Source organism: Acyrthosiphon pisum, chromosome A3, assembly GCF_005508785.2.
Source record: "Acyrthosiphon pisum isolate AL4f chromosome A3, pea_aphid_22Mar2018_4r6ur, whole genome shotgun sequence".
Taxonomy (NCBI): Eukaryota; Metazoa; Arthropoda; class Insecta; order Hemiptera; family Aphididae; genus Acyrthosiphon; species Acyrthosiphon pisum.
Window position 1 is genome coordinate 9,861,785 of NC_042496.1, and position 12,250 is coordinate 9,874,034.

Genomic DNA, 12,250 nt, shown 5'->3' on the forward strand with positions numbered 1-12,250 from the left:
TCTCGGTATATAGTAATAATACCTAATGAAAAAAAAAAACACAAAAAACCGCGGTTTGGATGTTTAATATGCACTTACTCTGGTTATATTATGTGTACTTTAATAATAATGATAATAATATATATATATATATGTACCCGCCCACCATTCACCCACTGGTAGGGTTGCTTACATCACTCGCGGGTCCTGCCGTCGTCAGTCGATGACCACAAATGGATTATACCGAGGTCGGTCCGCGAACGTTTTCCATGTGAATTATTATAGCTACTCGTGTGATTTACATTTATATATGGGTAGGTAGTGCTACCACTATAGGAATATAGAGTTTTTATGAGCTTGCGCACTTGGTTAGCAGATGATATATAAGTAGGTAGGTATACCCAAAATGCAACTCTATCGATGCGCGACGTCTCATCATTATCCCATAGACGACGTACTGTTGTAAAAGATATTTATTGTTTCCTCGAATTATCCGTTTAATATTTGTCTTCGAAAGACAGACCCACTACAGTCCTAGTCATAGCAATAGTATTGAATTATTTGGAGTTACCGGGAGTCTTCGATACCATATATTGTATTATACATTTTACTTTTTTAGTATTATACAAATATTGTGTTCAAATTATATATGACGTAATCCACGTTTAATATATAAAATTATTATTGTACGAAATACGAATAACTTAAACCAGAAATGTCGAGCGTCGGATAAAATATATATTGAACACCAAAAAATATCATTATCCACACATTTATGGTTATTACTTATTTGTTATTAATTAACGGTTAATTTTTAAATGGAAACTTTATGTCGACCTATTTCTAATAATGTTTTACGTTTTTGTGTTTATTTTTATAGTAGGTAGATAATATTCATATACATCGACTATAATAATTGTATTATATGCTAGATATTTTCTTTAAAATACAATAATTATTATAAGATAATTTCGTGACCATTTCTACACGAAATTATATCAAAAGCAGAACCTCCTATAATAATATTTGGTTTCAATTTATTTCTTAATTGAATTTAAATTAGGTTGTGTTATGACGTTACTATGGGTAACATCATTGTCATTTATTTTGCTTATTAAATATATCTACATTGCACGTACATCAAATATCGATACTCAAACACAGTTGCATTTCGGTATTTTAGAAAGAGTCAATCACCCTTTAATCATTATTTAAAGTCTACTCACTAGTCACTGTATTATATATTTAAGTACCGATAGTACCTTGTAGGTACCTATTCCTATAGAATGAAAATATATTTTATAACAAACTATACCTAATAAAAATTCTAAATTAATCGTTTCGATTATTTTATCATTATTAATATATTGTTAGACAGTATATCACTATATAGGTACCTACTATAAACATAAAAAGGTGGGTAAGTGGATGTCGTTCTGCTGTACAGTAGGTTACAAGTGGGTCACTGTTATAATGGATGGTATTAAATTTGAATTCAATGATATAATATCAATCATGATCCAAATTTGAACTTAAAATAACTATAAAAATAAACTGTGCTTATGTATTTTTTAGATTTTTTGGTAACAGAATTAACTACTTACGTGAAATCTTGTTTTAAATTTTCAATCCTTAGATATAAAAGTTGAATATTTTATACATTTTTAACTACAAAATAATTATTTAAATTAAAATTTGATAAATTTTGTCAAAATTCGATCTTTAAATGCTTATAAAAAAAAAATTGTGCCTATGTATTTTTAATATTTTTCAACTGCTATTGCCTATTGTAACAATATACCAGGAGCATTGTATTACATTTTCACAGTTTTTGGCCCAATAGATAAAACTTTATTGATATTTATAGAAAAAAAATATAAAAAAATTGAAATATAAAATTGTCCGTAAACATCCCAAAAAGAGTCAACATTTTATGGTATATAGAAAATGAAAATATAAAAATTTAGTAAAATAGTCATGTATCTACAGTTATTCGTTTTTGAATAACAATAAAATAACAAAACTGCTACATGAGAAATAGGTACCTAAATGTATACTTACTATAATACCTACAGCAGAGTGAGTTTTCGGGTTTTCTTCAAACATTAATAACTTACTCCAAAAATCATGTGATAAACCTCAGAAAGTGTTCTTATTTATAAAATGTAGAATATAGAAAGTGATAACCGTAGAAATATTAGGTGCGTAAGAACGTTGACGTAGTACTTAGTTGTTGGTATATCATACATTATAATATATTTTATATCATTGATATTTATACGATGTATGTTGTCAGATAGATGTTTGTTGTATAACATATATAGTATAAACACATTAATACGTGAAACGGACGAAGAAATATAATGTATAACATTGAATTCTCCTAAAATATTCAAAAATTAATGTACGTATAATAAGTATAATACACATATTTTTTATTGAACATTATGCCTACTTAATTTCTAAAAAAAAACTGATGATATTCATTATTTTTTATAAATATAATCCTAATCAAAATTAAATTTTAACTGAAAAGAATCATAAGATAATTATTGACAGGAAAAATTTCTAATGAACTGTACATCATTGCATGACGATAATAATTGTGGTATTTGCCCGTAATATCTATATGCTGCAGCAGAGTGCAGACTGTCGGAAAAATATACTATGATGGCCTATACTGTACATTCAATTATTAACACAGCATTTTGTAGACAATTATTAAAGATTAAAATAATACGTTAATGGTAGGTATACGAATCATTATTCACATTATTAGTGGGTCGACTACCACTCCCTAGAGCAAGGACAACCTATCGTAATTTTCAAAGCCCAATTTATTTTTATTGCTAAGAACTAATAATATAATATTAAATTAAACTTTAATAATACATTTAAGTATCGCACGTTTTATTACAAAAATTGTTTTTTTTTTTTTTTTTAATATAATATGTTTAATTGTTAAAATATTTCGTTTCTATAAATAATATAAGTACATTTTAATTATTGGTACTAAGTCGTACCTATTATTTTCCTTTTAATACACGCTTTTATATTCGTTTTTCATTACTTGCAAATACTTAATTTAAATTTCTTTTGGCCGACTATAAATATAGGCCATAGGCGATATAATTTTTAAATAAATATCTAAAAAGGTAGGTACCTAGTATTGGCCGTAGTTTTATGTAATATCAATAATATACTTATTAATATAATATAATATAAAAATATGTTATTAGGTTACATATTATCAAGCCCGGATCAAGGGAGGTCCTGGGGGGCCTCGATAGTTAGAATTTATTTAGGGGCCTCAGATTTGTCCATTACTATTTTCGTTATAGGCTATAACACTGTATAAATCAGCTAAAAAAAAAATCGATGATTATTTAGCGAGGAAAAAAGCTTGTAAATTATAATTTATAAATAAAGAAATGCATTATTCATTATTTATTGCTATGTACCTAATACCTACATATAATTATTATAACTGCAGGTACCTCATTTTAATAATATATTTTACATAATTATTTTTTTTTCGTACAGGAGCCCCATTTGAAACTTTGGCCATTGGGCCTCAAATGTCTTAATTTGAAAATGAAAAACATTATTATATATTTTATAATACCAATAATAAGATCGCTTCGCCTGGTGGCTGGGTTCATAATATTGCAAGCAGTGATTCAGTCGCGAGGTATATTGGTACCTAATATAAGTTTTAATATATATAATATATATATATATATATATATGCTTCAGTTTCGTATGCTCGTGTCAGCGAGCGTATCGCACTTTTCACTCATATCTGTGTCTTTGTATTTATTTTATAAAATCAATAACTATGAAATTGTAAGAAAAGATCATTTTGAACAAGTTTTTTCGGTATTATTTATTTTTATAGTGAGATATGAGAATCAATTTTATGTATAGATGCCTACAGCCTACTTAACTAATTAGGTATTTTGCTTTATTTTTTTTTTTTTTTTTGCTTATTCCGGGCCTTGAAGGTCCATCGCCGCTTCTTCTACTCTTTAATTATAAAGCAATTATAATATCATACATACTGTGGAGTTGGGTACAAAATTTTTTATTTCAATTTTAAGCTATACCTAGATGGTACTTTAATTTCAACCAAACACCCACTGTAGCTGCTTTGATGATAATTCCTTCGCAAGGTTTACCTATCTATATTATCCGTTGGAGAGACCAAGATATAAGGCATATAGGTCGGTGTAACGTCCTTTTAAACAATGTAAATTGAAACGCTCCGCGTACGTACGCGTCCATGTGAAGCGGGGCCTCCCGGCCTTCACGTTATATTATATTATGAGCAGAGGCGAGCCATGGCGTCGAAACGGCACGAGTGGGGCGTGCCATTAAATAAAATAAAAATGATTCATTAGAAAAATTAAAACATTTCTAGAGATATATGAAAAAATTGACATGTGCATTATACTTTGAACCTTTTATAACATAAAAATGATTTGTACCTATGGCTATTTCTGGGTGATTATATATCTCAGCTGCAACACGATCCACGTGGCTTAAAATATAATGTTTTCATATTATCGAAAAACGTTTATACAAACAAATAATTATTTTAACATAAATTATATGCTTTATGCAATAAGTTATAAGTATACTATTCTGCAGTTATACAAAAAACAAAACTTTCGAAAAACCATGATTTTAGTTCACACTTTATACATTGTTGGAGTTATTGTATTTATTATTCTGACTTTGAGTTATCGTTTATTTCCTTATCATTAGAGATAAATGTTGGAGTTATCGTAACAACAGATTTTGTAGAAAACTGCACAAGTTTAAAATTTAATTCGATACAAAACATTGTTTTTTTGTGTGACGGCAGCAGTATTTATTGTCATACCTATATCTAAAAGTTCATAAATGTAATTTTATAGATAAAGTATAGTATGATAAATGTAAATTAAGTAATTTTAATTCAAATAGGTTGTAGGTACCTATAATAATATTCTACTTTGCTACATTGCTACTTCAGTAAGTACTTCTACTTGCTAGTAGGAATGTATGAATATTGAATATGTGAATAAAATAATCGTCATTGCGTCTATTGGTCTATTGAACATTTATTTTAAACACCAATACAGCTGGTAAGAAAAAATATTAATACATTAAAGATTAAATATTGTGAACGATTGTATTTTACGTGTTTGTTACACTTATAACTTTTAAGTACCTAAAGACAGTGGTCGAGAGATGAGACTCGGGAGTAGCACGAAATTGTAGCGATTTATATTTTGTATTAATTAAAATACACCTCGGGTAGCGAAATACTATAGCGTGCAAAAATATTACGGTAAGCATACTGGACATTTTCATTATTTCGTCACTATACTTGCAAACTAATTATTCATATAAATATATTATAAGGTCTTTACAGATAAGAGTATATTGAGCTATAAATATAGTCAATTTTGGTTGTTCACTATTATATATTCATCCTAGGATCTAGCTGTATAGGTACCTATATAACGCCATATGTAAGTACAATAAATATTTAATAATTAATTCTCCACGTTTTCTATAATATTTAATCCACTACCATACGCGCCAAATGCGTATTTTTATGGGGTGGTTGGCCCCAGTATTTACTTTATGATAGTTGAATTTACAATATAACCTGTGGATGGTGGTGGTAACTAATTTTTATACTTTGTCCCACCAAATGAAAAACAAGTCGGCACCACTGGTCACTACAAAGTGTTAATTATTTTTATCGTTATCATGTTTGAAGGTTTTACTTCTATTCTACATTTTGAACTAGTCAATTAATTATGTAACTACCGTACCAAACTCCATAAAAATGTCCTAAACCACTCAAATAATCTTGTTTCACTCTTACTAATTTATTCATTCCTTCCAGGGCATTACCAATCCACATAATACTTTGGGGCAGTAGGTACCCTTTTCGGGACCTGTGTCACTCCAGCACTCCGCTAAATTCTAAAAATAAATTCTTAAACTCTTAACTAATAACTAATTAAATAGATACTCGATTTTTATACATCGAAATTTGAAATCCTTTGAAACATATTTTGCTTTGGCATTAAATTTCTCATTGAATTCTCACATGAATCTCATTCAAAAGTTAAAAAGTTATAAAATGATAACGAAAATATAGTAAAAATTAATTTTTTCCAATAATATTTTGTAATGACTTAAGATAAATAATGTAAAAAGAATATCTTATAAAACGTTAATACTTTTTAGGATGTATAGACATGTACTATGTAGTGTATGTACATTGTACTATTGTAGGTAGGTATACAGTGTACTGTGTTCGAACTACTATAAATGTGTTTACTATTAAAATAATCCCATCCTGTACATCATTATCATTCGTTGTGAACAGTGATATAGTTAAAACGAAAAACACTACTATCACTGTGTATAGAAATTTAATTTCTATTTGAATTTATACTTACCTATTTTTCTACTAGGTACTATTTATTTTTTCTGCCCTACCCCTTTGCCCCCCCAACCGATTCCAACCCATCCGGCACAGACATACAATTATCGTCGACACACGCATACGCACACACAGGAGCATAGAATAAGTTACAAGCATAATAACTTTCAACTGACAATATATACGTGAGTCGGGGGTAGTCGCATGCCGGTACAAGGAACAAATGGATTCTCGTATCATCGTATACTCGTGTACATTCATTACCTAGGTTATGTAATATATATATTATGTATGTAGTTTATATTATGTTTATTCATTTATTGCCGACAACCATCGTACTTCTTCACGAGAACTGTTATTCATTTTTCATTTGACTTGTCATACGTATATACAGAGGCGGTTTGACTGTTTGAGTATACTTTTTTTGGTGCACTGCACCACCAATATTAGGTGGGTGGGTGGTCTTGGTTGAGTATGTGATGACCGCAATGTTTAATTTTAATGTTCAATTAAGTAATGAAGTATCTAATCAATGAAATTTGATAAATGATAATCGTGGCTGAAACTGTTGAAAGCGTATTTATAATTTCTATGATGAAAGGGGGTGGGTGGGTGTTTATATATTGTCTTGCACCACTAAGTATAATACATTCAAACCGCCTCTGCGTATATATAATATTATAATAGGTAGTATATTTAGGCAGAACAAACACATGCACAATGCAATAATAATACATTCGTGCACACGCGACTCGCCAATCGTTATACGGGTCCTTAAATAATTATAATAATATAAAAGAATACCCGAGAATTGGGCCACAATTATAACCTTTTCTCAAAAATGTATACGGTAATCGGGCCATTACAAATTGATATTTAAATAGATAGACTCAGTGATTGGGCCACTATTAAATTTTTAAATTGAATGAGATAATATTTAATATAATACCTACGTAGTTACAATAATTAACACTGTAGTGCACTCGAAAGTCGAAACTTTAATCGAAGCGACTGCGTCTGCGTGCCTTATCAAAAGGTAATAAATTATCCAGTGCTTAAATTGGAACAAAAATTGAGAACGGACGCCGATTTTAGTTCAGAAAACTTCGATTCATAGAGGATACATTTTATAGTGACTTGATTTTTTATCAATGTTTAGTACCTTTTGTACAGTTGTACTATTTACTATTTACTAACTTCACGAAAAATATAGTAGGTACCTAGTTATAAGTTAACGAAAAATAATAATCACGAATTACAGTTATTTATGATGACCGCTGGATTACGATATAATCTAAAACTACGTAGGTACTTACCTACTATTGTCACGGTCCGAGGAGACTCAAATAATATGTCCCCCCCAAGAAAAAATGTCTGGATTCAACACTGAGCACATTTAACTAAAATTTAAATATTTTTTTATGTCTGTTTGCACTTGAAGATAATAAAATAATTATAGTGTACATTTAGTTGCATACCTCAGATAATTTAAGATTATTTTAAACTCTTCTACATCTTTTTACATAGACTTTGCCTCTTTTATTGTATTTTATTAATTGCCCTTATACTGATGGACTGGTTCTGGAAATTAAGATCGGATCCATGATGGAAGGTGCTGGTGGTGGTATAAACTGTAGCTAATAAGTATAATAAGTAATAACTTTATAATATTATGATTTACGCATATTAATGTTATATATATTTATTATAACTGGCAACTGCATTTGTGCATTTGTCACTCAGTCACTTAATCGAGCCCTCCATCTCGGCTTACGACGCATAATGTTATTATTAGGGCCCGGAAGTTCATGCATTTGCATGTTTTTATTGAACCATTAGATTTATTGCTAAGTGAGCTAGAAATGCATTTCAAGACACTACGAAAAACATATCAAAAGTTTATAGTGCATATTTTTGCATATTTAGTGGTTTTTAAATTTTAGAGCATATTTCTTAATTTTACAATATTTTAGAGCATATTTTATAATTTATGAAGATATAGTATGAAAATTCGTAAATAAAAAAAATAATAAATTTATATTGAGAGAATATTTACTAGATATTCTTATATTGTATTTTTCAAATTTCCATTTGATACTAAAAACAATATTTTTCCCCAATTGGTTTTATAATATATTAGTATATATATTTATAAATTTTAACTACAGCTAGCTTTATCGGCTTTATCTTATTACGTGGATCGACGCGCGTGCTCGTGTCGAATTTAATGTGTTTAACTTGCTCAATATAATATTCCATTACGAACAACTCAGGGAACTCTTTTAACTGACGCAATCATAAACGTGGAGAGTGTAGAAAATAAATTAACTACAGTAAAATGTTCCAAAGGCATTACAATTTATAAAAATTTGAACAAGTTATTGAAAAGAATCTGGGCTTTAATACTATCCAAAATTTCCAAAATTATGCTGGGAGAAGAAATGACAAAGGATAATTTACCTGAAGATTTTTCATGTGATGATTTAATATATTTTAAATACGCACCAATTTCTTCGGTTGATATGGAGCGGAGCTTTTCAGTGTACAAAAACATGTTGGCAGATAACAGGCGGTCGTTTATGTTTGAGAATTTATCAAAATCGTTAATTGTAAATTGTAATGTTTAAAAATATATATAAATTAATGAAATAATGTTTTTTTTTTGTAAATTTTAAATTTTGTAATTGAAATAAAAATATTTTTTTCCTCATATTTATAAATTAAAAAAAATATATTTAAGCGCATATATCAGGATTTTTAAGCGCAGAAGTGCATACATGTTTTCGTAGTTTTTAGTGCATAAACTTCCGGGCCCTAATTATTATTATAGGTAAAGCAGCCAGTCTATGATTTTATTAAATATTTATTATATTATAATTTATAAGATACTCAACTTTGATTTAACGTTGATAAAAATACAACATTTGTATTGGTAAATAATTTGTTAGGCATAAATAATAGTTAGGCATATAATATTTTCTGCTACCAATTAACGATTTAATGTTATGATAGATACCAAATTATCAACAATATTGCATTGAATTTAATTTATTATAAAAATAATATAATGATAATATTAGTTAATTTTTCTTTCAATATTATATAACAATTATTATTTTTTTTTTTTAACAAAATTCTATATTACGCTATCTGTTACAATTAATGAACAATAAGCTTAAGTGATAAAAAATATAATAAAATAGACAGAAGAGACTGAGGGAAGAGACCACCCATCGGAGGTACTTCAGCATGAATATAAATTTAAGGTTTTAATCCTAAAAACAAAAAACAATAATAATAATAATAATAAAGATAATAATAACGATACTGCAATGAGTACGTAATAGTTGTAACTTATAAGATCATAGTATTAGTGATACATTTTTTTTTTTTTTTAAATATTATATAAGCAGGTCACGACACGACAATTATTATTATTATTATTATTATAATAATTGTTTTAAAATATTCGTAATATGATAATAAAATGAATAATCATTGTCCTTTAAAAAAAATATTATAAATAGGTAAAAGTAAAAAAAAAACAATACTATACATTATTATAGCTACAGGTTAGGTAAAAGGCCAACAGGTAATAGTACAATTATAATTTATAATAAAAATAAAAAAATTAACTTCTAATAAGTCCAAGTACTTCACAATACTAAAAAAATCTAAAAATTAAATTTTAAATTTTCACATAAATAAAAGGTGTAAAATATAATATAACTACATATTTCGCGTGATTTAAATTGTAAAAATACATAACATAATATTTTATTTACTTTTTGAAGATTCTTGAACTAATGTGCCCGACATAACCCATCTAGGTATGTCCCGATTTTAAAGACGATAATATTTTAAATACACGATCAATGTTGGTGTTGTATGACTGGGGCTGATCCAGACAAATTCTCCACCAGTTTATGCAAAGCAGTGGAGATTGGGGATACTTTTTAAAACAACGTAGGCCAGTGGTAGCTTGATTTTCGTATACCTTTAAACTTTATGTGGTGGTATTGGTTTGTTAGATTCACTTTCTTCAGTGCGGTTATCAATTAAGACTTTTTGCCGATAGATCTAAAAAATTGATTTAATGAAATATAATAAACGGAAAATTTAAAACTAAATACTATTGTTGGTGGAGGATTTGCCACAATGCAGGTTATCATCACCAATCGCTTAGACGAGGTCTCGTCTATGTCTGCTAAAATGCCACCTGTCTACTGAGATTGATCGTTTATAACTGAAACAAAATTCAATATTGACATTTAATAAGCAAATCTATTATGTTTATGGAAATCATGATTTCTTGGTTTATACTTGAATCATCAATTGAAAATAGTTTTATTAATTCAATATTCTATGTATGTTGGTAGTATTATTAATATCTATAGTTTTTGAGATAACTACTTTTGGAAAAAATAATGTTTCTATTTATTGAAAAGTGGTATTTCAATTTCAATTTTTTTTAATAAATAAAAAATAAAAAAAGCAGGTAAGTGGATGTCGCTCTGCTGTACAGTAGGTTACAAGTGGGTCATTGTATAATGTGCTGTATTAGACTTGAATTCAATGATAAAATATCATTGTATAAGAAAAACGATTCTGAGCGGAGGCGGTTTGTCAGTCAGGATATTTTATATTGTTATTATTTATTTTATCATGTAAGTTGAATTAATATTATAATATTATAACTTTTTATCCGTTTCTATGGTGATAAACAATGCATTAGAAATTAAAATCCCATCTTTAGCGTTTTTTCGTAATTTTTAGGTGGTTTTTCTAATCAGACTATCTATCCTTATATTTATACTTATATCTTTAACTATCGAGAAAATCAGAAAATCACTTGTCTAAATTACCATCTTGATCCAATTTGCTAAAAGATAAGGTACTATATGTTGAAATTGAAGCACTCCTTCTGGAAGAAATTTTGTATACAGGATATAAAAAGAAAAAAAAAGTGATACGTTTTTAATGTTATATGCACGGTCTTAGAAGATCTTTAGAAGACCGTGGTTATATGGGGAAAATATTGATATGATGATTGATAAATGATAATAAATAACATTAATGATTAATTAATTAATAATTAGTAATAATTGTTCTATGGTAATAACAAATACCATAGTATTTGGTAATAATTAGCGATCTATATTATCCTATATTCTAATTACAATTAATTATGTACGCAAAGTTTAGAGTAATTTAAGAGTATTCCAATATCTATTTTCAGGCACAACAATCAAAATACAAATTTGAAATGTATTAACAAATATTGTTAACAGTTTTTGGATATAACCTTAAAAAAAGCCCCAAATTGTCTTTCTCTCTTCCCCGAAAAAGCACATAGCCCAGTGGCGCAACTTGATAATAAGGGGCCCATGTGAACATTTCTAGACCGAGGCCCTTACCTGCTAGCAAGAATTAAACACAGAACAGCACTTGGTATAAATCGAACGTGGTTCAAAGTACTTTCCTGATATCTCCAAGAACAATTTGAAATTTTCACAAAATCGGTCAAGTAGTTTTTGAAAACCTACCTATATGATATAGCTACAGCCTACAATTATATATTTAACTCTCATGTTTGTTTTAAGATATAATTTCTTTATTCAAAACCATAAGCGTGCGACGATTTATGGATCCTTTTACCTCATCTACCAGAGTAACTAATGGCAAACATCTAAAATCCTATTTTTTACTAATTATTAAAAAAAAAAAAATAAACAAAAATGTATATCGTAAATCTCAAAATACCTCTCCGGGTTGAACCAACTTGGTCTAATAGTGAATCTAAACCATTCGGAGACTCTCTCA